The sequence below is a fragment of the Trachypithecus francoisi genome, unplaced genomic scaffold (assembly GCF_009764315.1).
Source record: "Trachypithecus francoisi isolate TF-2019V2 unplaced genomic scaffold, Tfra_2.0 Lachesis_group7, whole genome shotgun sequence".
In the NCBI taxonomy this organism is placed as follows: Eukaryota; Metazoa; Chordata; class Mammalia; order Primates; family Cercopithecidae; genus Trachypithecus; species Trachypithecus francoisi.
The window spans coordinates 50998576-51026382 of NW_022681472.1; the positions used below are offsets into that span (position 1 = coordinate 50998576).

Consider the following 27807-nt stretch of genomic DNA (forward strand, 5'->3'; position numbering starts at 1 on the left):
AGCAGGGCGGGAGATGGGCAGGAAGGTGGAAGTGCTGATAGCTGAAGAGAGCTACAAGAGGATGAAGAAGGTCCAGATCGTGCCTTATTTCACCTTCCTAGTGATAACTGCTAATTTCTCTCGAGCCTCTTTTAGTGGTATGTATCTCAAACATTTTGTTATAAACATAATACTCAGTTATTATAGAATTGAAGAAAAAACACTTTTAATGCCACCACTCAGATAACCAGTGTTGCTATTATGATGCCCTTTGGTTTTTTGCTTTGCATATAAAGTCAAATACTAAATTTACATTACAGTGTAAGCATTTTCCTGAACAAAAAAACATGGCACACACTTTAATTGCACAAGACAGAAACAGTAGCACACAGAGCACACACATAAGTCCTGTATCTCAATCTTGCTTATAGACCTTGATGAAAAATATCAAACAAAATATTGACAATAGAATCCAGTAATATGGCTTAAGAAATGTATCATGACCAGGTGAAATTTATTTCAGGAATGTAGAGATTAGAACATGTTTGGAAATCTGTTAATATAACTAACCTTATATAAAAACCCTGTATGATCATCCTGATACTGAAAAGTCATATGAAGATTCATGTGATTTAAAAAAATCTCAAACTAATAGTCAGCATTATGTTTAATTAAACATAGTCACATTAAAGTCTAAAAAGACGAGTGTCATCATTATTTTCTTGTTCTAAAAATCCTAGTCAACACAACGAGCCAGATAATTAAACAAGATGTCTCAACATTGACAAGAAAGAGGCCAAATTATCTTCACTTGAAGATAATATGATTGCTTTCAAAGAGAATCCTAAGAAATTTTAGAAGTAACATAGTTCAATAGACTGTACAAAATAAATATATAAAATAAATATTTGAAAAATATGTAAAACAAATATTTAAAATCATACATTTAATATATATTTAAAATCATACATAAAAATTTAGAGTTTCTTATATATCAGCAATAACCATTTAAAAGTAAAATGAAAAATATATTCCATTCATTAATCAGCAGCAATAAAATAAAACACCTAAGAATACATGTAACCAAAGTCAAAAGCCAAACAAAGTCAAATCAAATCTTTATGCACCCGTTTTGAGAGAAATAAGACTAGAATGAACTGACAGACAAGTCTTGTTACTGGATGGGAAGCCCCGGTGTCAGAAAGAGGCACATTTTCCAGCAGATCTATAAATCCTATGTAGTCTCAAAAGGAATCCCTAAGGGATTCCAAGTGAATTCTGAAACTCAGCATGAGAATAGCCAGGACCATTATGGAAAAGACAAGTAAAATGGAGGTACTCCTCGCAGTAAATGTTATTATTATTGTCATTATTATTATTCTTTGTTCTAAGCCTGCCATTGTAGTGAATGACTACCACATATTAAAACAAAGCTATCGTAACTAAGTGTGCATGATACTAATACAGGAAAAGACAGGTCAACGGAACAAATTAGCTCAGAAAGATCCGAGTGAGTGAGTGAGTGTGTCAGCATGCATGTATATGTGTGGGTACGTTTGCATATAAATATATATATATATATCAGAATTTAGTATCTGATAGAGGGGGCATCTCAAATGTTTGGAGTAACTGTCTTTTTTTGTTTTGTTTTTGAAACGGGGTCTCTCTCTGTGCTGGAGTGCAGTGGTGTAAGCTTGGCTCATTGTAGCCTCGACCTCCTGGGCTCAAGTGATCCGCCCACCTCTGCCTCCCAAGCAGCTGGGACAACAGGCGCACACCACCACACCTGGCTAATTTTTGTCTTTTTTGTAAATACGGGGTTTTGCCATGTTGCCCAGGCTGGTCTCAAACTCCTGAACTCAAGCCATCCTTCTGCCTTGGCCTCCCAAAGTGCTGGGATTACAAGCGTAAGCCACCACTCCCAGCCAGAGCAACTGTTTATTAATAGGAAAACCATAAAGCTGGATCCTTATCTCATTTTTTATACCAAAATAAATGGAAAATAATAAAAAATTCAAATATGAAAAATGAAACCATAAAATGCTGAAATGTAGGTGACTGTTTTTAGCCTTAAAGTGCGTAAGTCATGATACCAAAGAGCAACTATAAAATAATATTTTATGGATTCACATAAGTAACATTTTCTAAAAGTCCTTTTGCATATTAAGAGTAATGAATAGGCTGGGCATGGTGGTTCGTGCCTGTAATCGCAGCACTTTGGGAGGCTAAGGCGGGCGGATCACGAGGTCAGGAGATCGAGACCATCCTGGCTAACACAGTGAAACCCTGTCTCTACTAAAAATACAAAAAAATTAGCTGGGTGTGGTGGTGGGCACCCGTAGTCCCAGCTACTCAGGAGGCTGAGGCAGGAGAATGGCGTGAACCCGGAAGGCAGAGCTTGCAGTGAGCTGAGATTGCACCACTGCACTCCAGCCTGGGCGGCAGAGCGAGACTCCGTCTCAAAAAAAAAAAAAAAGAAAAAAGGGGGAATGAACAAAGTTGAAATACAAACGATGAACTAAAAAAAGTTTAAAAGTTAACCATACATGTGACACTGGGTTAATATCTCTATAATACAAAAGAAATTTACAAATTAATTTGACAAAGACACGTTTATTTAATTAAAAAGTGATCAAAAGAGCAGTTCATAAAAGAAAAAAACAAATGAGAAATAAGTATATGAAAATATATTCATTCTCACTCATAATTAAGGGAATACAGATTAAAACAATGTAGTCCATGATTTGCTGCCAGGTTGGTGGTGATGGTAGATTCACAGTTATCAGGTATGGTCGGTGTGAGAGCAGTGGGTTCAAAGGAACTGTTGCTGGGGGTGTAATTGGCTCAGACTTTCTGGAGGGCAGCTTGCCAGCATGTGTTACCATGGAAATAGGTGTATTCATTGACCTAGAGAGTCCCATCATCTGACTGCATCCTGAGGAGATAATTGGCCAAGCATGCAAATTCTGAGTTACTGTTAAGATTTTACAATGTACGAATTTTAAGTTGGTAGTGGTTAAATTAATTGATCATTTTCTTTGTGGTTTCTTTTATGCTTATGTAGTTCTTCCCTTTTTTAATTTTTTTACATTTTGACAATTACCTGGAAGGGTTTTGACTGTGAAGTGACACAGTATTTTAAATTAGTATTTTTCCAAGTTTTCATTTCCTCGCAACCTTTTGTTAAATAATTCATCACTTCACTGTTGATCTGAAGTGTACCCTTTATCATATGTCAAGTTCTTTGTATAAGATACAATTCTAGATTCTTAATTCTGCTCTGTTAATGTGTCTGCCTATGACTTGCTTATACTTGCAGTTTTAATTTAATACATATTAAAAGGAAGAAGCACCAGTCACTAATCAATACTATTTTCCCCCTACATTTCTTGTTTATTCTTCCAAATTTGTGAGATTTCACTAAAAATATCCCATTTGAATTTTAAATGAAATTAATGAAGCCATAAATTAATTTGGGAAGATTGACACATTGGTTTCTAATTCGCAGGAAACCTACGGGTTCTTGGTCATATCATTTTGCTCATTAATCCAACCAGGCCATAGGGCATGGAGCTGGAAACTGACCTCAGTGGGAAGGTGGCCATGAGACCCATGACAGGCCCTCACTAGCTTGGCTTATGTAAGGAAGGGGCCAGCAATCATGGGAGAGGCAGGGGCACTCCCTGTGAGAATTTACAAACTAGTGGCATTATGGGCCACAGACTTATTTTGAAGTTTTACTCCAGGATGGATTTGCCCACGGGGAAGCGAGGTGTGTTTTGACACAGATCCCTTGGTCTGGGTGAAGGGGCGTGGAAGAGCAGGCTGGAACTGTCATTGCCTTATTCCTTCTCCCTGCCCTCGACAGGGACAAACTGCCTTGGTAAGAGCTCCACGGGCCTCTTTGAAATCCCACCAGGGTTTGGTGGAGAAGCAGAAGGCAATAGGTCTCTGAATGAGGCAGACCTAGGTTTGATTTGTGATGGCTGTGTGATCTTGGGCACATTCTTAACTTCTCTGATCTTCATCTGAGACATGGATAATGGTACTTCCCTGATAAGATTGTTGTTTGTGTTAAGTGAGATAATAACACAAAATATCAGTGTAAGTCTGGCACATCGTCATACTTAACAAATGGTAGCTATTAGCAATACTAATAAGATTAATGTTTTTTGGTAGTGGTGGGGATTGAACAGGTAATGGATACAAAAAGTTATATGCCTGGCACATATGACCTATTGCTATTGTTGTCACTGTATTGTTATTATTATTGAGGTTGTTATTATTAGTGTAGCATCCAGGCATTCCACACAGGACCCCCACTTGGGTACAAAGGCACTCATTGTGAACCGTGGTGGCAGGGCTCTTGGACCTGTGCCCCACCTGCCTGTGTGGTGTTGCCCGCAGGAATGCTGGCGGACTTGGCTCATGTACCTGCGCTTCTGTCCATAGTGATGTGGGATCCCCTACAGCTCAGCGCCAACCACAGCCTCTTCTTGGTTTACAAACCCCCTTCCCACCAAAAAGAAGGGTTGGGGAAGCAGCCCTCGACAGGGAGACCAGAGGCTCAAGGTTCCAGTGCCCACCCAGCCTTTCTGAACTGTGGGACCTTAAGCAAATCAGGTTACCTCTCAATGTATCCTTTTGCTCATCCATACAGTCGGGTCGACATAACTAACTTTCGCTCCCTCCCAGGGCTGTATAAGGACAGAAGGAGAGATGTGCAGACAGCATCTGATGCACAGTAGACCCCCCAAGTGGGGTCACCAGATAAATGCAGGACACCCAGTTACATCTGAATTTTAGATAAACAACAGGCATTTTTAGTATAAATATAACCCAAATATTCACAGAACATTGTTATACTAAAAAAATTATTTGTTTCGGTAGAAGAGCACAGTAAATCTAACATAAAAAAGACAAAAAAATTATTTGCTGTTTTCCTGAAATTCAAATTTACTGGAAATCTTGTCGTTTTCTTTGCTAAATCTGGTACTCTTGCCTTCAACAAATGTCATTCCTTCCCTGCTGATCATGTGTACACATGAATTTGTAACCCTTACCATCTTTCGGTTCATTGTGAGGGTCTCATTAATTTCCATGAACTCATTCAATCAACACATGCTTGCTGGGCTGGTACAGAAGATGCACAAAGGCCGAGGACGTAGATTCACCAAGTTTTCTGGCTTGAGCTTGTGTTATGAAGCACCCTGGCAAGGGTCGAGGGCTGTTCAACTGTGAGCTGTTGGTATTACGGTGACCATCCAGGTTCAGGGCCTCCTTTTAGCCTGGAAACTCCAGGACAGCATTTGATCCATTTCAGGAGCTTAATGTAGAGCTTAATCCGTCACCTTCCTCTGGGTCTCTGGGAGGGCCAAGTGGTGCACAGGGGATTAGCACCTCCATGCTTGCAAAGCTGCATCCCCAACCCGCGCCCCTCTCGAGCTCTCCTCCCACCTGACTATGAGTCAGCACTTTATTCTGGCTCCCCTGAAGTCATGAGCCCCTTCTGTCTGCCTCTTGTGGAGATGCCTTTTTGGGGCCTTCAGAATTATCAAGGGAGAGGGCAGATGGCAGCCCAGGCTCACACCTTCAGATATCCCCTGGGTGCTGTGTCTGCTGTGTCTCCTGAACAGGGAGAGGGACTGCAGATACCTGCACTGTCCACCCGCTACCTCCTGGATCATGCTGGCCTGTTGACACAAAGGAAGATCTCACTCTTTGGCTGTGAGACCTACCCGCCGGCTGGGTGAGTGATGACCCACCTGCCCGAGTGGATGACAGTGGGATGTCAGCAGGTGGGTGCAAGTGAACTCTCCTGCCTTTTTGAAGTGCTTGAGGTGGAGGGAAAGACACCTTGCAAAGCTGTCAGTCACCTTTAGGAGGGGAGAAGTTACCGATGTACTTCAAGCTTTTTACTAACTTGTATCAGGGTGACATGCAGGTGGATAGTTGAGTGGCTCTCCCAAGGGGAGAACAGAGGCCCCGGGGTTTAGAACTGGATCCAGCTCCGGTGCAGGCACAGTGACCTCAGATCAGCACTTCTTTATGCCCCAGTTTTCTGTCTGCAAATCTGTATAATAAAATGCCCAATTCATGGGGTTGCTGGAAGATACAATGAAAAGATGCAACAGAAGCGCCTAGTCTAGAACCAAATATTAATAAGAGAAGGCAAAGGCTGATCTGAAGTCGGGTGGAAATGGCTTCTCTTAAGTAAGCTGAAAAGATTTCCATGAAGCCATGCTTTGTGTAGATGTCCTGGGGGATGAGGGGTGGGCTCCAGTTTCTACTCCCCTCCCCCTGGCCTCCAGGAAGTGTGTATAATTGTGTGTGTGTGTGTGTGTGTGTGTGTGTGTGTGTGTGTGTAGTATGGAGAGGGTAATATTATCTCACAGCAAAACCACCACCTGACTTTTAGAAGCTGAAAACCTGTCTCTGCAGAATTCCAGCTAGCAGGCACACCCAAAAAACAATGCCAGAGGAATTTTGTCACACCTGGGAAGGGCTAGTGATGAATGTAATGATGCCTCTGTCCTCAGTTACAGATGGGTTAGCATCTGTGTGATGTAGAGTTTAAATGGTAAGTACTCCTCCTTGTTTCTATGACCACTAATATATAGCCACCAAGAAAAGGTGCCCCCAAACGCTGATATGTGGGCATCCTAGGTGTGGAAAGAAGGGAAATGACATTTCTTGGGTGCTACTAGGCCCAGGTGCTCTGTCAACATCACTTTGTTCAAACTTCATTAGAACCCTTTATCATAGACAGGTTTTATCAGTTTATAGAAATGGGTGCCCAGAGGTTAAGCAACTCCCCCAGTGTCATGCAGTTGTAACTGAGGGAGCCAGGATTCATACCCAAGACTGACTCTGTGGCCACAGAGGGCCCCAAGCCACTGCTCTGCCCCCCATGCCGTGGCAGATGCTGTACACTGATTGTGGCACTCTTTCTTGCTGCATCAGGAGGCAGCCTTAGTACTCTTCCAAATATAGCCGGCCACCACCAACCTGCAGGGTGGGGGCTATGATCTGAACACTTGTTTCCCCCCAAAATTCATATGCTGAAATCCTAACTCCCAAGGTGGCATTAAGAGGTGGGGGCTTTGGGAGGTGATTAGATCATGGGAGTGGAGCCCTCCTGAATGGGATTAGTGCCCTTATCCAAGGAGCCCCAGAGAGACCCCTGGTCCCTTCTACCATGTTGGGACACAGCAAGAAGCACCATCTATGAACCAGAAAATGGGCCCTCACCAGACACCCAATCTACCAGTGCTTTGATCTTGGATCTCCCAGCCTCCAGAACTGCGAGAAATATTTTTCTGCTGTCTTTAAGTCAGCATGTTATGGTATTTGGTTGCAGCAGCCTGCATGGACTAAGAGTGGGCATGCAAACCAAGCCTGTGGGCCATCCCAGCACCATTCATACTGCCTTCCACCTGCCGTTGTTGGGCTGTTTGTGTCAGCTCAGGTGGGTTTTAGGGCCCAGCTCCTCTGCAGAATTCTGATGCCTCGTTCAGGTAGGCTGGGCCAGGTATAGGCATGCAGGGAAAGAGTCACCGTTTCCTGTGAGGATTTATTGTTGATGTGGGGAGTTTTTTCATTAGCAATCCATATATTTGAGTCAATCATTGCCCTCTCCTTTCTTAAGACATAAGTACCTCTGGGATAGGTAACACCTGTACTTTACTGCAAATTTATCTTTTGGATTTTTTTTTTTAATTTTTTTGTCCAGAAGGATATGCTAGAGTTTTCCAGTTGTCTGGGGGTACTGGCTGAAACCCAAAGCTTAGAACAACAGGCAATCTCCCTTGCCACGCCCCTCTTTTCCCGCAACACACACATTTTAAAGACAGGTGCTAGACCATCCAGGCAGAACTTGCTAAGAAGTATTCCAACTGGTCCTGCAAGTCCTGGTCTTGGCACTTCATCCACCTCCAGTCTAGATTTAATCAAAGGCTAAAGATTGCTCAAAGCAGATTTCTTTAATGAGAAAGAGTGTCGACTCCCTGCTATGGCTCCCCACTGTGGCTCCCTCCCGAATCTGAGCATTAAATGCCTGGGAGTGGCATGCACGTCCACAATTTGTTGGGGCCAGGGCTGGAATGTTTCTTTGGAGTCCGAGGTGACATGATCCCTTGGGTGGTATCCAGGCCCCAGGGACTTGAAAGCACTCCACTCAAGATTTCTGTCTGCCAGGGAGAGGAGACCCCAGCAGAAAGAGCCCCGGTGGGGGGTACCTACAAGCAGGAGCTGAGGAATTGTAGGCAGTCAGCTGGAGAGGGTATGGCCCATGCTGCTTAGATCAGAGAATGGGGCACGCTGGGGATCCCTAGCAAGCAGGTCTCCAAAAATCCACAAAAATCCTCTCCTTGAGGGATAGGGAAAGAGCCTGCCCAGACAGTTACTGAACAACAGCTCCCCAAAGATATTCAAATTTTAATCCCAGAACCTCCAAATATACTGTTTTACCTGGCCAGAGGGACTTTGCTGATGTGTTTAAGTTAAAGATCTAGAGGTGAGAAAATTATCCTGAATGATCTGGGTGGTCCCAGTGCAGTCACAGAGTTGCTATAAGAGAGAAGGGTTGTGATAAGAGTCACAGGTTGCTGTAAGATACGAGGATGGAGGCAGAAGTCAGAGAGGAGAGAAGATGCTAAGCTGCTGGCTTTGAAGATAGAGAAGGGATTACAAACCAAGGAATGCAGGTGGCTTCTAGAAGCTGAAAAAAGTAAGGCAAGGGATTACCCCCTGGAGCCTCTGGAAGGAAGGCAGCCCTGCTTACCTGTGTCAGACTTCTGACCTCCAGAACTACAAGACAACAAGTGTGTGTTATTTTATGCATCTGAGTTTGAGACAATTCAGCAGCCATGAGAAACGAATCCACCTGCCCTGCTCTGGAGGCAGCCAGTAGCCATGGAGCGCTGCTAGAGAAAAAGCAGGACGCCCAAGTAGTGCATGGGACATTCTTATACTAAAAGAGTATTTGTTGTTTATCTGACATTCCAATTTAACTTGACATCTTTTAATTTTTTTTTTTTTTTTTGCAAAATCTGGTAACTCGAAGCCAGAAGAGAGAAGAAAACCAACCAACTTATTTAAAGAACACTTTTATCCTTTGTTTTCCATCTCTCCTCCCTGCCCTGAACCTGGAGAGCCTGAAGTACGTGGTAAACACGTGAGGAGGAGTAGAAATGTGGGGAGAGACAAAGAAGAGACCATGACCCTCCCCATGGCAGGTTTTTGCACTCTGGGTCAGGCATGGAGGTAGAAAACGGGGGAAGATGAAGGAGAGGGAATAAAACTTACATGGGTCAAGTGATTCAAGTTTTCATTTAGACTGGCCTGGAAATTTTAATATCTAAAAATAAACATCATTGGTTAATATCTGAAAGTGACCAAAATGTTTCAGAATCTTATCAAAATATCATCCAAGCTGGGGAAGAGAAAACCAAGAGGGAAGGTCTGAAAGGCAGGGTGAGAGGAAAGGTAAAGGCAATACCCAGTTATACAACCATGAGCCCAGAATGGTCAATAAGCCAGTTACCAGTTCTTACCCATCCCTGCTGTGTCCTCTATTGAAGTGGATGCATCATTTCTGGGAAGAGTGACACCCACATCTTACTATGCCATCATTTTACTGTATTGCTTTTTTTCTGTGCCAGGGAGAATGGTTAGGCACCACAGTGAGAGTGGAGGGCACCTCAAGAATAAGGACCACTATGAACCTGGTGACCTCTGGGGGCCTGGGCATCTCTTGAGACTGGATCTGAGCAGCTTGGTGAACCAATCCCAATTTCTACCATCAAAAAGAAAAATATGGGGTGCTTTCAAAGTTATGTGCCTGGAACCCTCTGGACAGCTTCCGGGAAAACTTCCCAAAGCAAAGCTTTCACCAGAATTGCACATGACCATGATCACGTTGGCCACAGGGAACTGCTGAGAATGTTTCTCTCCACCTGGTTTTCTTGACCTCAGCAGATGTGAATGGCTTCTGTCTGTCTGACTCACCCTAAGCCTGACCTATTTGTGAAATGCTTTCTCTACAAAAAAGCTAGAGATAAGTGCAGAGAATTATACATTTATAATCCCAGTAGAGACGGGGTTGCCTAACCCTCTCATTTCAGCTGCTCCCTGCCTTGCCAGTGCTAGGTGCAAGCTGACCAAATGTTGGTGAGTGTCTAGTGGCCTAACTTATTTGCTCCAGTGGTAATTACCAGGATGGGAGGGGGTGGAGGGAGTGAGGGAAGAGGGAGGCAAAGGGCCAGGCAGCCAATTAGGGAAGGATGAGGGGATCCCAGAGATCCATGTCTAATTCTGCGTCTGCTTCTTGGTACACCCAGGAACTTCTACAGGATGAATGAACCACCTGTGAGGTATCAGCACAGCGGGGAGTTGGCTTGGTGTAGTGTGTCCGATCTGGATTAGGATTTTTTTTCTGCCATCTTTCTTGCTGTGTGCTGGTGGCTTTTCCACTCTGTCTTCCTCATAGAGATCTGCCCTCATGCTCTCAGACTTCATATAAGAATAAATAAAATACTACATACAAAAGGAATAATATTATATACTGCAAAGCACTCTACAAAATGTATTGAAAGTGCTTGGAGAGCTTTAAATAGGGTTTTTGAAAATTTGCCTTTTGCATGGGTGGTAGGAAGAGAGGAAGTCGAGTTAATTCCAAATGGCGGCTGATGCTGACTTGGTTTTGATGGACTGAGCCAGCCAGATCCTCCAACCCGCCCGTACTCTGCTTCTACTTCACTCCCTGTCAGGATTTGGGTGTGGGAGCCTAGTGGGCTCCATGCCAATCTGGGTCATAACTAGAACCGCTAATCATGCAGAGCTGCTGATAGATAACTAATCATGCAGAGCTGCTGATCTACTTCTTATTTCTACCCCTACACCCATAGAAGAGGCAGTGCTCTTGGTCTGAGTGGAAACGGAGGCAAAGTGGACAGCACCTCACCCGCTCTGCCACGGCCACCTGCTGGCTGCCTTGGCCAGCAGTCACTGAGCTTGGAGCCTTGAGGGGGATTGGAGGTGACCTTGGGGCCATCTCAAAGGACACGCCTGTTTCTGCTGCCAAGAGCAGCTACCTACAAGGGCATGTATGGGTTTTTTTCTGTTGCTGAGATGGGTTGTATCCCTCTCCTAAAGCTCCCCTCAGTTCTGTCTATAAAAGATGTTATATGGTGGCAGAGTTAAGTACTTGGATTCTGGCACTGAACTTGTTTTCTTGGAGATTTGACTTGTTGCCATCAGCACCATGGGCAGGGGTGGAGCTGGCTTTCTCTGCCTCTGTTCTCCTCTACACCTGATGTTAACAGAATACCTGGATTCTGGGGACTTCCAGGTCTAGCTGGGCCAGTTTAGACTGTGCCAGGGATCTGTAATTAGGCAAACAGTTGGGTCGGGAAAATACACAGGCACTGGAGGACCTGACAAGGTGAGGAGGGAGAGCGGGGAGGCCCTGCCTCAGCCGGGAGTCTTCAATGTAGATGCTGTGTGCTGGGCTCTGGTATGGCCAGCTCTGGGCATACAGATGAGCTGCATTGGGGAAGTAAAAAGTGAAGAGATTGGCCACATTGAGAAGCAGGACCAGAGCAAAATGCATTGACTGACAAAAGCATCTCTCTGAAAACTTTAGAGAACAGTCTTTTAGAATGTTATATGTCACTTTTGCTTATATCAACATGCAAAACTATAAAGCCATTTCATCTTTGTCTTTTGCGATTATCAATAGCTAAAAACACCCGCAGCACATGGACAGGATGAGTACAGCATAGTGGCTAATTAAATATGCAAGTTTTAGACCCAGAACACCTGGATTCAAAACCTAACTTTACTTCCTTCTCACTGGGTGACATGGAACAAGTCATATGGAACAACTGATTCGTGCCTCAGGTTTCTCTTATGGAAAATGGGGCTAACAATAGTATTCACATCATAAGATTGTTGTAGTGAGAAGAAAATGTGGGTAATACATGTAAAGTGCTTAGAACAGGAATTGGCATGAATAAATGCTCGATAAGTGTTAGCTACTCTTGTTTTATGTCATTGTTTCAAGAGTATAACTTTTCTCCTTTCCTTTTGGTATCATGGATCCGATGAAAAATAGGTTGCAACCTGTAGGTCAAGTTCAACCAGTTGGTTGTAGCTACCTAGAGAGCTGTGTTGAGAAGGATTCTGAGGCTGCATCAAGCTCATTTAAGGGGAAATTATATAGTGTCCTATGAGTATTACTATGAGTAGCATCTCTGCTACTGCATGTGGTAATGGGGAGTGGTGGCATTGGTGCCACATCATTTCCATTCCTGTATTGTATTTTGTCTTGTTGTAAGGTTTGTTTTTCCCTGCCTCTGTCTCAGCCCTCCCCTCCCCATCTGCCTTTGCCTTTGTAGGGCATCCTGGTCCTTGAATGGGCTTGGATGCCAATTGCTGCTCTGTAGAATCTGCAGTACATTCCAAGTAAGAACCTTCTGAGATGATGATGATGATGATAATGATGATTTTGGAGACAGCAAAGACCACATGGCCTGATACTGAGGATGCTGCTAGGCTGTGAAGCACCCACAGGATCCTTTGTGTGCCAATGAAGGGCACCCTTAGAGAAACCAAGAAGCTCTTCACTGAGCAGGTTAATCTTTGTGACCCCCATGGTTCTGGAATCGGAACACTAATGATTAGCACAAAAACTTCCCCACAGCCTCAGTAATCATTGACTTATTAATCCATGCAGTTCAGGACCTTGTGCTGAGTTATCTCTATTTGCATTCAGTGGTCAGTCTTTTCTGTCTGGACACAGGACCACTGTGGTCAGGTCATCCAGTGGCACCGCCATGGCCATCCTGGTTTGCCGAGTGCCATTCTGATTTGAATTTCTTGCTCCACCAATTACTAGCCTTATCATTTGGGTAAGTTGCTTAAACTCTCAAAGCCTCACTTTCCTTGTCTATCATATGGGAGGAATGACAGTTCCACCTCATCAGGTTGCTGTGAGGCCTAATGAAAGAATGCATTGTAAGTGCTTGGTATGTGCCTCGCCCATATTAAGCATGCCGAAATCGATAGCTCTTGTTTTCCTAACTCCATCAGAAAGCTCGTTAAGTGATATGACATAAAAATGATGGTTCATATGTGTATGGCACTTTCACATTCATTATGCTGGGCATAGAGCTAATGCTCAATGAGGATGAGCTACAATTATTATTAAAAACAACATTGACAATGATAGCTCAACTTAAGCTGCTAGGAAGGGTGAGATAATCATCCAAGCCCTAGATAAGGCTTCTTCATCTGGTGCCTCTGGACCCGTCTGGGGATAGAATTTATGGGGTTTGTGACTGTGGATGAGATAAAAACATTAGACCTTTATTTTCACTGACCTCTAACTGAAATTTAGAATTAATTTCAATTATGAATGTAGGAAACAAAATACATCACCTGTGATGCTGACACTAATATAAATCTACATCTTTTTTTTTTTTTTTTTTTTTGAGACAGAGTCTCACTCTGTTACCCAGGCTAGAGTAGTGCAGTGGTGCCATCTCGGCTCACTGTAACTTCTGCCTCCTGGGTTCAAGCGATTCTCCTGCCTCACCCTCCCGAATAGTTGAAATTACAGGTACCCATGACCATGCCTGACTAATTTTTGTGTTTTTAGTAGAGACTGGGTTCTGCCATGTTGGACAGGCTGGTCTCAAACTCCTGACCTCAAGTGATCTGCCTGCCTTGGCCTCCCAAAGTGCTGGTATTACAGGTGTGAGCCACCATGCCTGGTTTAAATCTGCATCTCTTTATAGTTGTTGCAGATATCTTGAAATATTGGCTGTTTGTTGCTACTTCAAAATTATGTTAGATAGTAAATCTCTACTATAACCTATTTAATATCTTAATAAAGAAGCACATATTTTGATACATTTCAACATAACTGGTTTTTTTGAATACTATATATCTTATTTTATGCATTTAATAATCATCTTCAGAAAAGTTCACAGCTTCACCAGACTGCCAAAGGCGTCCGTGGTACAAAAAGAGTTAAGAAGTTACAGAGTACAAGGCTGTCCCCAGGATCACCTCACTTCTGACACCAATTGTCTGTTGAGGGGTAGTGGGAGGGGATTAGGTCTGACCACACTCAGATCTGATAAATCAGCAGGAGGACTTCCCAACTGAAAGCTGTTACACTTATGGTTTATTTCAGTGGAGGGAATGGGCCAAAGGACGAAGTGTATGGAGCAGAAAGTCCCGAAAGGGAAGCTTCCAGCTGTCCTCTCCCAGTAGACTCATGGGCAGCGCCAACTCTTCCTGGCCAGGATAGGTAACAGTACACATGGAATACCGCCCCTCAGGGAGCCTCACCTGAGTCTTTGTGTACAGAGTTTTTACTGGGTCTCAGGCAGGTAGACATGGTGGACTCCCTGTGTGACTGACCGTTCATCTCCAGCCCTTCTGAAGGTCAAGCTGATGCTTTGTGGCTGAAAACCCCCAGCATAAATCATGCTGTTAGGCTTTTCAATATGGTTCAACACTCCCCAAGCAAACAAAGATACTCTTATCAGGCAGGACATCCCCAGGGCTTAGAGGTACCTCCCAGGAACCTCTGGCAATGGCCGGACATCTCTGGATAAGGTCAATTCTTTACTACACAGGACCCGACTCTTGAAACTGCCACAGAGCTGCACACTTGGAGCAGTTGGAGGTAGGTGAGAGGGTGGAAGAATTAGCTAACACATAGTTGTAGCCACTGAAACACAATTTAGTGGAAGATTTCTTTTTGTACTTGCAAAGACAGCATAGAGTTCATTGCTTTCAGAGGCAACTGAGTAGTTCCAGGTTAAAAACATCACTCGGCCGGGGTTTAGCACCTAACACTTTTCAGTGTATTTTCATCTGTTGTCTCATTTAATCCTCAAAAGAGATGGAAGGAAGGGGTGTTGTTAAGCCTGGCCTGGAGGTTGGGGCTCACCAGGGTCATGGGATGAGGGAGCAGGAGCAGCATGAGGAGGGTCCTGGCCACTTCCCTCACCCTGCCCCACCCCGACTCCTCCTCCCAGGTTGTTCAGACAGAGCAAGTCCTGTGGTCAAGAAGATCAGCAGATATTTTGCAGAATCAGGTATCTGGTAATGCCCAGGTTGTACAGGGAGCTTAACCAGCTTTGGGATGGCTGTTGTGGAGTACACCACACTGGGCGATTACATGAGGTCACTGCCCGCCTGATGTGACCAACTTACTTGTGGGAAGGCAAGCTGTTTGTTGGAGTCTCTGAGGTCCAACGTGTGTTGACTCATCTGAAGTAAGCCTTCACCCAGGGTCATGACCTCACCCTGAAGTTTGGTGTAAATTCCATGCAATCTCTGTGTAAACATTGGAAAGCCGCTCTTTCAGGGCGCTTTCCTTTATGGGCCCTCCCTGAGGGGTTAAGCCATTTCTGTGGGGCTGCAGCTGCAATGGTGATGACTGTACCTGACTCCTTTGCAGGAGGCCGAACCCCCTGAAGGGGAAGAAAGGCAATGTGTCTGGGACTCTGCCCGCTCCCTCTGACCTGTACTGTTCCCTCAGGCTTTCTGGGGTGCATCTGGGATCTAGATAGTCTTGTGTTTTCTCTGAAGGTGACATCTGTCTTAACAAATGCATTTGTATATAATTTGCACAGGAATTGGCACTATTTTATGGAGGTCTGTGTGGTTTTTTTGAGCTACCATTTTTGCTTCCTGCTTACCTGTGATGCTCATCCATAATTACTGGAAGCACCACTCTTTCAGGCAGTAATCTGACCGGATTGCAGCTCCACGGGGCAGGGCCTGCCCTGTCCTGTTCACAGCTGCACCTTGGCACCTATGACAGTGCCTGCCATGTATGGCACTTGCTAAATGTTTGTTGAATCCTATGAGGCCACTCACTGACTTAGTTTCCTGTGGCTCCTGTAACATATACTGCAAACCTGGTGGCTTATAACAACATGCATTTTTTCTCTTACAGTTCTGAAGGCCGGAAGTCCACAATCAGTGTTGCTGGCTGAAATCAAGGTGCTGGCAGGCTGCGCTCCCTCTGGAGGCTCTAGGGGAGCCAGCCTCTGATGGCTGCAGCAGCTGTGGTGTTTCTTGGCTGTAGTCACAGTCTCTGCCCCCACGGCCACATTGCCTTCTCCTCTCCTGTGTGTGCCTCCGCCTTATTAGGGCCACCTGGATAATCCGGGATCAACTCCTCATTTCAGAATCCTGGATCCAGTAGCAAAGTGCCCCTCCCTCTTTTCTGTATTGGTGGCAGCTACAGGTAGTGGGGATCAGGAGGTGGCTATCTGCCACACTCACAAAGGGGATGGAAACCTGAAGGGAGCTGGTCAGTGGTGGCAGTGTCACTCCTGCTGCCCATGAGGCCAGATGCCTGCTGGGGAGTCTGGCATGAACATGAGTTGGGGAAAGGGAGTTCCATCCCAACCCCTTCCCTGAGGATAAGCTTGCCTGGACAGAGAACCTCCCAGTTTACACGTGTAAGGTATATGGATGTGCTTTGGTTAAGAATAGGCCGAGGTGGATAACCAGGCCTGCATGACTCAGTGAGTTTAGAGTGCAGGCATATAGCTCTGCTTGTTATCACAGCCATGTAGCCATAACATGCGAAGGCCATGCCTTGGCCCTATGCCACTATTGTCTGTAAAAGGTATAATTGGCCTGCTGACTCCGTACAGGCGCACTTGCACCCAGAGAGAGAGAGAGCCAGAGCTGTCCGACTTTGCAGATGGATGGGGGAACCAGGACACAGCTCAGCCTACTCATACCCAGAGAGAGAAGGAGTTCAGCTGCTGACCCTGAAGGCAAGGGAGAGCTGGCCACGCAGGTGTGTGTGGGAGCTGGCTGCTGAGAGGAACCGCTGAGCCGGAGCAGGCAGCCAAAATAAAGGTGAACAGTGTAAAAGAGCTAGTGTAAGCTGCTGATGAGAGAGCTCCTGAATAAAATTACATTTCACCTGCCTTCAGCCCCCCGAATGTTCTTTCAGCTATCTGCTCATCCACCCACTCCTTTCGGACCTCAGCTGGGGCTAGACCCCAACCCTGAGTGTAACAACAAGCGATACTTTTGTTAGGTCCATTTTCACTTCCTTCATCAGAAACGTCCTGAGCTCTCCCTGGGCACTGTCCTGCGGCTGGTAAGAGGCAGAGGTGAGTCAGATGTGAAGCCCACCCTCTAGGGGTTCCTCCTGGTAGGGCGGGTGGGCAGGTGAACCCATTACGAGGAGACCAACAAGTTAGGTCTGTACAAGGTTCAGACTTGTCATCTTGATATTTCCCAGATGTACCATGTTCCTTCCCACTTCAAGGCCTTGCCACTTGCTGTTCCCTCTGCCTGAACCCCTTTCTCCCCTTCCTCTGATAAGCTCCTAGTTGTATTTCAGGTGCCCATGAAAGTCTTCCCCGAGGCCCTTCCCTTCATTATGCCAATTGCTCTTGTTCGACAATCTTATAAACCTGTGATTCCTTTTCCTTTCCCTCCTGCAGGGCAGGAGCTGTGTCAGTCTTGTTCCTTGTTGTAACCCAGTGCCTGGCACATGGTAAGTACCCAGGAAATGTTTATTGAATGAATGAAAAAAGCTGTTGCACAGAGGAGGCACTGGTTCACTTAAAAGGGGGGATTCTGGGAAGGTTTTCTGGAGGAGGTGCTGACTAAGCCAGGTTTTAAAGGAAGAATAGAAGTTTGCAGGGCACACCAGGCAGTGGAAACAGCACGCACAAAGGCTCAGAGAGGTGACGTCTTATGGAAGCTCACTGTTGTTGGAATGCAGAGTGAGGGGGGCAAGGGGTGAGGTGAAGGTGTGGCCAAGACGTGACCTGCTCATGGAAGGTCCAGTGGGTGTTTTCAGAAGCCAGGGAATGTGGGTAAGGAGGGGCTTAATGTGACCTGTGGTTTGGAAATATTGTTCGGGTGGCTGGGTAGAGTGGCCGGTGAGAAGCTGTTGTGATGCACCAGGAGAGACATGATGAGGCTCCAACCTATGCACAGTATGAGGATAGGGAGGATGGATGAGTTCGAGATTTCAGGCTTGAGTCCCAGGGCTTGATAACTAATTTGATGTGGTAGAAGGAGTAGTCAAGAGTGGAAGGTGATTCCACTAACACAAACCACAGACACAAGACAGAAGAAGAACAACTTTGAGAAAATTGGGAAGGGAAAGGCGGTTCTCTTTTAGACACATGGAGTTTGAGGATCTCTTGGGGCTTCATGTCAGAAGCATATAGTTTTATATTTGGCACCAAAGCTCAAAAGAGAGGTAAGAGCAGGAGATATAGATCTGGACTTTGGGACATATACAGTCATGTGCCACATAACAACATTTTGCTCAACGACAGACTGCATATGGTAATATAGGATGATGCTACCATATTTTTGCTGCACCATTTCTATGTTTATCTCCATTTAGATACACAAAAACTTACCACTGTGTTAAAGTTGCCTACAGTATTCAGCTCAGTAACATGTTGTACAGGTTTGTAGCCTAGGAACACTAGGCTACACCACACAGCCTAGTGTGTAGCAGACTATAACATCTAGGTCTGTGTAAATTCACTCTATGATGTTCACACAGCAATGAAATCACCTAACAACTCATCTCTCAGAATGTATCCCCATTGCTGTCATTCAGGAACACTTGATTATACCTGGAAATTAAAGTGATAGGGGTGAATGAGACTGCCAGGGAGAGCATGTGGAGTAAGACCAGAAAACATCTGGGCATAAAACACTCAGGGAAATAAAAATTCAGACCTTCAGAGAAAGAGGACACCAAGAAACAATGATCAGAGTAGCAGAGGAAGCAGGAAGAGAAGCTGTCACAGAGACTGTTGAAGGGTTCCTGGGTGGCCTGCCCAGCACATGTCCCTCTTTCCTCCTTCCCAACAGGTATCTGTTCTCCTTGACATAAGTGTATGGATGTTCCCACCCCACAGTGTGAATCCTTATAATGGAAGCCAAAGGTGGTCGTTCCATTCTCCTTGCCAGGGACTGGCTGAGGAATAGACATGTGACCCATTAGGACCAAGGAAGCACGAAAGGGGCATTCTTCTAGAGAGCTTCTGAGAAAGGTTTCCTTATTCTTAAGGCAGAGGCGAGGACGAGATGATTCTATTTTATCTCTGGCCTTCATTGAGACTGCATGTAATATTTGGCACAGTGGCAGCTATCTTGTGACCATAAGGAAAATTAGTTTCAGGGTCAAGTCAACACACCAAAGATGGCAGAGAGGAGACAGGGAAAGAACTGGGGTCTTTTATGACATTGCTGATCCATGGGCCCTAAATGCAATCACATGTATTTTTATGAGGGAGCACAGAGAGATTTGATGCACACAGAAGAAATGAAGTCAATGTGACCATGGAGGCTGAGATTGGAGTAATGTGGCCACAAGCCAAGGTGTGCCAGCAGCCACCAGCAATTGGAAGAGGCGAGGAATAGATTCTCCCCTGGAGCCTCCGGAGGGAGGTCAGCCCACTGATACCTTGACTTCTGCACAGCATTTCCTCTGCCTTTCTGATCCAGGAGGTCAAGGAGGGTCCTCAGTGCTCCTGTGCCTGTGGCAGAAATGGTAGGAAAAGGCTGAGCTGCACTGCAGTTGCACAAAAAGAGGACTTTAAAAAAATGGTCTATAGAATTCCAGGAGTCAGAAATTGAGTCATCTATCCAGGAATCTTTATTATGCACCTGCTGTGTGTCACACCTGTTGGGAATACAGTTATAATAAGACTCAGAATTAGCTGTGGGCCTCAAAGAACAGGGGTGGAAAAGGCCTTCTCCAGAGGGAGCCGGCAGCTCTGAAAGAACCTTATTGACGATGGGGGTGGATTCATGTTGTCCAGGTACTGAGCTGGGGATGCAGCTGTTGGGGTTCAGGAATTCTCCAGCACATCCTGCTGGCCCTGCTAAGAGGCAGGCCTGGGCAGGAGGAGACTGGAATATCCAAAGCAGATGTGAGGAGGGAGCTAGCCCAAGGTCAGGTGTTGGCTCAAGTTTCTCCTGTACTCAACACAAGGGCAGTGGAGGAACCTGGCCTGGAGTCCAGCCTGACCCGGAAGGAAGTTCATGGGGTGAAGTGTGAAGCTGCCAAGCTCCAGGGGCCTCAGAGACCTGCAGCCGAGGGTGTGGGGTGGGGACTGGAAATAGCAGGCCAGAGAGCTGCCAGCCCTTTACAGGGATGGCACTCTTTCAGGCTAGAGGGGAGCCATGATTGCAGTCACTGCTGTGTCTGCTGGGCCCTGGAAGATGGTGGAGTCCCTGAGGGACAGAGGAGCTTCCAGGCCTCTCCACCCGTGGTGGGCATGCCGTGTGGTCTGGATCTTGGTTTTTATGTGACTCTCACCTGGAGATGGGAATGGTATGTGACCTCTCCCCAAGGCCCTCCATGGCACACTGGAGCCGAGAACTCCTGCTTGACACACTGAGTAAGCAGACAGGGGACCACGACGGCATTTTTCTTCAACCTCATGGAAGAAACAGAGCTCAGGGAAGAGGGAGGGGATCTTGTCAGGAAGAGGAAGGAAAGTGGGGAGTGGAGTCCTTAGCCAGGACCCAAGGCTGAGGATACCAGTCAGCACCCAGCGATCAGAACATTCCAGCACATTCCTCAGGAAGAGAAGCCGCTGTTCTCTTTTTGTTTGTTTGTAGGGGCAAAGGGGATGGCACTTTGAAAGTCAGACATGGCGAAGGCAGCCACAGCTTTGGGGGTGCTGGGTGGCTCTCTGTCTCTCTTCTCTCCTCTGTTTCTCTCTTTCTTCTCGTCCCCCCTCTTCCCCTTCCCTTCTTTCTCTCTTCTCCCTCCATCCTTCCTTTTCTCACTGTATGTCTCCTTGACATCAGGACTCTCTGTCTACCGCTCACATCTGTGTCTCTGCTTCTCTCTCTCTCTTGCTGTCTCTCACGCAGAGCCTGGCTTTATTCCTATTACCTCAGCTAAAGGGCCAGGACACCGCAGGAAGCACCTGTGCTCTGGCCCTGCCCAAGCACACTTTTTCCATGTTCTCCTTTACACTTCCTCATGCATCCCCTCCTTTAACACTTGCTCAAAATGTCATCCATGCCTTTCAGGTCCCCTCACATATTTTCATCCATTTTTATCAGCAAACATCCAGGCATTTTCCTGGTGCCCCCATCCCATCCTCTTGGCCCAGACCCAGGCTGACAGAGGTTTCAGCTCCTTGGGGCCTGCTGGGGATGGGCGACAGGTAGGTGGTGCCAGCAGAGGTCGGGTTCCTCACCCTCGACTCCTGAGAAACCACTGAAACAGGAGGGGGCATTACAGCACCCTCAGCTCTCAGCCTCCTGGGACTGCTCCCTCCTGAGGCCAGGACCCAGGATGAGAGCACCCAGGTAAAGGCTGCAGAGCTCCCCGTTAGCACAAGGTTTAGAGGGAGAGCCTGGAGCCTGTTCTCTGACCGAGACCTCTGGCGAATCATGTAATCTTTTTGAGCCTCAGGTTCTTTTTTTAAAACCTGGAAAATTGGTATTTTGTTTGCTGTATTGTACAAAGGGTTACCCCAAATGGGTATTTTGTACTCAAAAAACCCATTTTGGGAATAAAGCGTGCCTTAATGTATAAACTCAATCCTGCAACAACCTCACGACTAGGCAGTATTATCATTTCTATGAGGACATGGAGGTTTAGAGAGGTGAAGTCACTCATCCTAGGTTGCTCAGCTGGTAAGTGGCAGAGCTGGGGTTCAAACCCGACAGTCTGGCCCCGAGCCCCACACCCTTATGGTTGAGTGTTTTCCTGATGGTCTGTGAAATGCTCTCTTCTTCCACTTTTCTGGGATGGCCTGGGAGAATACAGTTGGTGCCCCTCTCCGGGTCCCTCTGAGAAACTCTATTTCCAGGTCTGGCTCTATGGACAAGTGCCCACAGCGTGGTTGTCCAGTCTGCAGAAGTGATAATCCAGGTGCTGAGAGCACGTGGCCACCTCCACCGGGGTCTTCTGAGGGACACAGGGTCACTGAGTGGAAGGAAGGCTCTGATCCAGGGCTGCAGTAACCATCTGTGTTTTTCCCTAAGTCTCCTCAGGCGTTGTTGCCACAATACATTTATTTTTGGAGAATTACCATCCCCAGTTCAGCGCACCAGGCTTCTTATTTGCCAGCTGCTTTCTCTCTGGTTTCCGTTTAACTATGGTGTGTATTGACTTTGCTGCTGCTATCTTTGTTTCACCTCTAAAAAGAGTATTCGAGTGGCAAGTACTGTTTATTCTCTCATTTCTTCAACAAATGTGACTTCCATGCACAGGACACTGTGCTAACTACTCTGGGGGATATGAAAAATGAAACTGATGTGGCCTTTGCCCTCAGGAATCTTAGAGTCCACTAGGGACATACCAACATGCACGGAGGTCACTGTGATGCCACGTGGAGTGTGGTGAAAGCATTAGCACCACACAGGCATATTGGGACTTCAGACAGAACTCTTAGGGAAGCTTCCCAGAGGAAATTATGTATAATTAACTAAGTTAAAGTGCAGAGACCCCAAAACACAGTGATTTATATAAGATCAATCTTAAGATACAATTGTATTTCTCTCTCCTGTGATTGTGCAGATGTAGGTGGGAGTTGAGGCTGCTGGGATAGCTCAGCTCCACAAGGTCATTCGGGGACTCAGTTCTGCTCTATCTTGTTACTTTGCTCCAGTGTTCCACAGGGTGTTGGCCTCATCTGTATGGCTAAAACTTGGTCATTGCCACATTAGTGTTCCAGCTTATGGAGGTGGAGAGGATGGAGGAATATGCAACAGGTGTTTTAAGGCCCGGACCCAGAAGTGGCTCACATATCCTGTTGGCCAGAAGTTGGTCATTTAGCACATCTAGTTACAAAGGAGATGGGGAAATGTAGTCGATAGCCAGGTGGCCAAGTGCCCAGCCAAAAGTTTAATGTGGAAGAAACAGATAACAGGTATTATTATCTCCATTACTCTATCACAATGAGTTGGACCTTGGCATATAAATAGAGCCTTGCTAAGTAAAAATTAGAACGAGAGGGCATTCAGCTGCCTTCCAGAAAATGTCAGAGGTAAGGAAAGGTGCAAGATGTATTTAGGGAAAGTGAATATCCAGCATAACTGAAGTGTAGGGTTTCTGTAAAGGAGGTTGTGACCTACCTACAGGTGGAGATAGGGCAGGCCTCATCTCTTTAACAGGCTGCTCAGCCTTCCAAATCCATGCCACCTGTACACCTGTTATCCTAAACACTTGATTCTTCTCTAACCGACCACACAGGATGTGTGTTCTCTGAGCCCTACTCAGGAAATTTAACCTTGAGCTGATAGTGATCTAGATCCTATCAAAATCTCGGCTTCCTAAGGGTATGCTATTTGACTACTTTTTTAGCAATGATTCTTGTGTGTATTGATGCTGATCCCAGAAAGTTCTATGAAGGACTACATTAGCCCAGTCTCCTAGCAGAAGATCTTCACTATGTTGAGTTTCATGTTAAGCTCTTGGAAGAGATGGCCACAAGAAGAACACTTTGGTATGTTCCAATAAAACATTATTGAGGATGTTGTTCACATTTTGTTCATGGTATAACATGGTATTTTTAAATAAAAATCAACCACAGGCTCTATATCTTGCAACATCCTATTGCTCTGTCCTTGGCATTTAAGACTTCAACAAACATTTATCAAGGCACTGACTATTGACAGATACTGGGCCAGGTGCTTGGTGGGAATATAGAGAGAAGAGACACAGTCTCTAACTTCCAAGAGCTCACAGTCTGGGGCAGGGTATAGGGATGTGCCACTTGTGAGGCAGATAAGTAATAGGCATTTCTGACATAATTTGGTAAATGTTGTGTGAAGCACAGAACGAGATGCTATAGGAGCCTGGAGAGAGAAGGCGAGGAAGGCCTTCTGAAGGAGCTGAGTCTTAGAGGTTGAATAAGGGTCAATAACATTAATCATGAGGAATGGATAAAACAATGTTCTAGGCAAAGGCAACAGCTTAGCAAAGTCATGCAGAAATGAAGGAGGGTGGGGCTCAGTGTGGCTGTGGTTTAGGGGGAGGAAGGGAGATTCAGCTGGAGGGGTAGGCTGGGCTAGTCACAAGGGCCTAGCAGCCCTGCTGACGAATTTGGGCTTTTGCCCACAGGCTCTATACCATCCTGGCAGATGATCAGATCCATATCTTAGAAATGTCAGCCTTGTCAACAAACTCAACTATGTTGAGTTTCATGTTAAGCTCTTGGAAGAGATGGCCACAAGAAGAACACTTTGGTATGTTCCAATAAAACATTATTGAGGATGTTGCTCACATTTTGTTCATGGTATAACATGGTACAAAGGAGTCCCTTCCCTTAGGGAAGACAAAAGTCCCTTAGGGAAGGGACTAAGAAGGGAAGCTGTTGCAATATGTCAGGTGAGAAATGACGTGGCCTTAAACATGTGAAGACAAGGTGGACATGAGGTGGAAAGAGGTTGGAGGAATATTAAGGAAAAAGAACCAATAGCACTTGGTGACTGATTTGGGGGTGAAGGAGAAGGTGATGGGACAGTCAGGTGTTTGGACTGGCAGTGTTACTCCTTTAGAACCAGCTGATAGGGGAAGGAGCAGGTGAGGGGTGGGGGATAAGGCGTTTAACTATGGAGGTGGGCCAGGCAGTCAGATACGTAGGAGGCAGATAAAGATTTTGGAGTTACCAGTGTGCAGGTGCAGGTTAAAGATAAGGAGCGTGTCCAAAGCCAGTGAATACCGAATGACACACCTGCGGTGTTGTCAGATGCTGTTTATTCCATATGAGAAGTTGATGCAATGCCTACTGTGGGCCTGGAGCTTTCACACTCACTCATTTACCCTGCTCCACGAACCTTGGAGGAAGAATGCATTTACTTATTGATGCTTGGCTGCAGAAAGGATTTAAGCCTATAGGTATTACTACCAGGCTGATTTTACAGTGAGGTTCAGAGAAGTGAAATGAGCGGTAGCAGGCCGGATTGCACAAAAGGCGGTGGAGGGGGATTGAAGGGCAGGCATTTGCAGCCTGGCGTATAATACTGCCTTTTGTGATGTGGGTGACCTGCGAGCAGGAGAGGCTTAGCTTCTGGTGGCACATGCTGCTCACAGGGGACTACATGAGTCCATGGGGCAAGGGCACCTCACCATGGCCTTGGCTCCCATGCATGCACTGGGTTCCGACTCTGGTGCAAACCTGGGCACACTCAACACAGTGAGCTGGTTTGGTGCTCATTGTATCATCCTTTTGGAGCAGGAGGATTTCTGGCCCTCTTGGCCCTCCACATCCCCTGCTGTCCTCATGGCTAGAGAGAAGGCCTGCGATGAGGCAAAACTGACACCAAGGCAGGCCCATCCATGGTAAAAGCAGAGATGTGCCGGCATTAGGTGTTGAAAGGTTTGCGTGGGGAAGGGATGGGTGGAGGAAGTACTTAACCACTGACGTTTATTTAGTGCAAGCCTGGCCCAGTGGGTTGAATTGTGTCCCCCCACCACCAAATATGTCCCAGTAACTGTGAATATGAGCTTATTTAGAAAAGAAAAAAGGGTCCCTGCAGATGTAGTTAAGAATCTGGAGATGAAATCATCTTGGATTTAGGGTGGTTCTAAATCTAGTGTCTCTTTTTTTCAGTTTGTTTGTTTGTTTGAGACATGGTCGCTCTGTTGCCCAGGCTGGAGTGCAGTGGCACCATCTCAGCTCACCACAGCCTCCACCTCCTGAGCTCAAGAGATCCTCCCGCCTTAGCCTCCTGAGCAGCTGGGACTACAGGTGTGCACCACCAGGCCTGGCTAATTTTTGTATTTTGTGTAGAGTTGGGATTTCACCACGTTGTCCAGGCTGGTCTCAAATTCCTGGGCTCAAGGGATGTGCCCATCTCAGCCTCCCAAAGTGTTGGGATTACAGACATGAGCCACCACACCCAGCCTGAATCTATTGTCTTTATAAGAGAAAGAAGAGGGAACTATGACACATGGGGAAGATGGCCATGGGAAAACGGGGACAGAGATTGGGGTGATGCAGCCACCAATCGAGGAATGCCTAGGGTTCCCAGGAGCTGGAAAAGGCAAGGAAGCTTCTCCCCTAGAGGCTTTGGAGGGAGTGTGGCCCTGCTAACACCTTGATTTTGGCTCAGTGATGCTAATTTTGGACTTCTGGCTTCCAGAACCGTGACCAAATAAATTTCTGTGGTTGGGAACCACCAAGTTTGTGGTAATTTGTTGCCGCAGCCCCAGGGAATGAACACAGCTGGCAAACATGTAGCAGGCAAGTGCCTCCTACACCCAAGGAGGATGCCAATAATCACCCTCAGTATCCCTTCTGGGGAACCCGGCGCCACCCCCGATCCTGCCCACAGAGCCCTCCGGCAGCTGCTGCCACATGACTGCAGCTGCCACACTCCATGCTGTGATTTAGTGCTCACCACGTCCCTAACACCGGACTAGGCTCAGGCAGTTCAGAAAAGGGTCTGGCAGGGCCACTGTTCTCGAGGGGCCTGGAGTCTTGGCCTGTGTGGATGTGGGGCGTGGGCATATCACCTCTGGAGCATGAACAGTGTCTGCCAGTCTTTGGACATCTGCTCAGGCCACCCAGCCTCAGCTCAGCAGCTGGGCTTTCTCCAGCTTTCGGGCCGTCCAGCTGCAGCTCAGCAGACAGCAGCCTAGGACTTGTAACTTATTCACCTTAGGGTGAATCACCCCCAGAGATTTAGGCAGAGAAAACTACCATTTGAGCCAACTGGATAAAGAAAATGCTCCAGTCCTTCTCCGTGGCTCCAGAAAGAAGGACTGGCAGGCACTGTTCATGCTCCAGAGGTGTATGCCCACGCCCCACACCCACACAGGCCAAGACTCCAGGCCCCTCGAGAACAGTGGCCCTGCCAGACCCTTTTCTGAACTGCCTGAGCCTAGTCCGGTGTTAGGGACGTGGTGAGCACTAAATCACAGCATGGAGTGTGGCAGCTGCAGTCATGTGGCAGCAGCTGCCGGAGGGCTCTGTGGGCAGGATCGGGGGTGGCGCCGGGTTCCCCAGAAGGGATACTGAGGGTGATTATTGGCATCCTCCTTGGGTGTAGGAGGCACTTGCCTGGATTTTGCCTTTAAGTCCAGGGACAGCCTGGATTTAAAGGTCTATGAAATTCCTAAGGTGAATTCTTTCCGGAGCCGTGGAGAGGGACAGCACAGAGTAAGTGTGACACGGGAGGCAGGTCTTAAAGGAGAAGCAAAACTCTCCAGATATGGGAGAAAGGACAAAATATCACACAGGATGCAGCCTCCGCCGCCCTCAAAGAGGGGTGCTTATCCTGATGGTGGGGGAGGTTTCCTCACTCAGGGCTTTCTCTTTCCTTCTTTTCAGCACGGTCCCCTCCAATTGTTTGCCTCAGAATCACTGGCTATACTTTACACAAGTGGATTCCTGAACTGCCTCCCAGACAGAGTTCGAATCTCTGTGGCTAGGACCTAGATATCTGCATTTTAAATAAGATCCCAGATGATGCTGATGTATCATCAACTAAGAATTACTGGCCTAAAGGTACTTCCAACACAGCCCACCATGCCAGTACAAAGCAGGTGTGCACACTTTTGGAAGGATCCCCATTTTCTCTTGGTGAACTGGCCTTGGGATATGACCAATAGCGCCCCATAGCTCTCAGAACATCCCTGTCCCCATGGGCCCTCGCGGGCAGGCTGAGCACAGCAGTGTGGCACTCAGCGGCTGGCCTGGGATTCGGTGGAAATAGGTTTGCTGCTTCTCAGCCAAGTGGCCTAAAGCAAACGATTTAAGCTGTCTCGATTTCCTCATCTGGATAATGGGGACACAAATAGAACCAATAAAAAGTGTTGAGAAGACTGAA

The 27807-nt window shown here is 46.5% G+C and overlaps 1 long non-coding RNA gene across 4 annotated transcripts; it reads left to right on the plus strand.

Annotated features, from left to right (window-relative positions):
- Nucleotides 1-27807, plus strand: LOC117079138. Of its 4 annotated transcripts, none has more exons than XR_004435275.1 (4): nucleotides 1-137; nucleotides 15959-17138; nucleotides 17475-17527; nucleotides 27309-27807. It is a non-coding gene; the product is annotated as an uncharacterized LOC117079138 (long non-coding RNA). The 4 variants fall into 4 exon arrangements; XR_004435277.1 differs by lacking the exon at nucleotides 1-137 and having other exon boundaries at nucleotides 12851-16878; nucleotides 16956-17138; XR_004435276.1 differs by lacking the exon at nucleotides 1-137 and adding an exon at nucleotides 12851-15092.